Source organism: Mus caroli, chromosome 6 (genome assembly GCF_900094665.2).
Source record: "Mus caroli chromosome 6, CAROLI_EIJ_v1.1, whole genome shotgun sequence".
NCBI lineage: Eukaryota > Metazoa > Chordata > Mammalia > Rodentia > Muridae > Mus > Mus caroli.
Genome location: NC_034575.1, coordinates 81977472 through 81978409, shown reverse-complemented (window position 1 = coordinate 81978409; position 938 = coordinate 81977472).

The window sequence follows — 938 nt, the reverse complement described above, 5'->3', positions numbered from 1 at the left end:
CTGTTGACATTTTAAACATCTTATAAAACATCCTTCGTTGACATTCTACAAATGATAGCATCCAATAACGTCCCAATCGTCTCTTCTTGTGGTGACAGTTTATATATCTGTAAAAGTGAATGACAATCTATGAATGCTATGTCCATGTGCTACTATTACATAAACAAGTATATGTGGTTTATCATTTCACTATGGCATTAATGATTTGAAATCACAAATACATTTAAAGTATTCAAAGTTGTTGGCAATTTGTCACTAATGTCAAATATTCTTTTGAAGTATAGTTATTAATATTAAAAAACCCAAGTTGCCTGAACATATAAATCATATTTATATCAATTTTAAGAGTCCGAATCTAGCAATTAACTTCATAAAGTCATTTAATATTGAAAGAGATCCTTTTTTCTTACAGTTTTCATTATGCATTTGAGTTTTCATTTATAAATACTTTCCAAGAATTTATAAAATGATGTTACTATTTCTAAAGCTTTTTAAATTTTTACTTGTATGGGTGTTTTGCCTGTAGTATGTGTACTACATGTGTGCACTTCCCATGACGGCCAGAAGAAGACACTGGATTCCCGGGAAGTGGAGGCAGAGATGGCTATGAGCATGCCAGGAATCAGCCCCCNCCCGGCACTTGGGAAGGACAGCAAGTNCTCACAACTGATGAGTCATCTTCCAGCCCTGCACTAGTACTTAAAAGTTCAAAAGATATTGGGAATAAGAGAGGAGGCAGATATGAAAAAGAGCAGTANCAGGATTTGTATAAATGTAATGAGTCCCAGTATCTTATATGCTATCTAAAATGTTAATCGTTCAAAATTCATACAACCACAGTGATGAGCAAGCACTGTCAGCAGAGTTCATCTACGGAACTCTTCAAAATGTGCAGGACAAGCCGGGCGTGGTGGCGCACGCCTTTAATCCCAGCACTC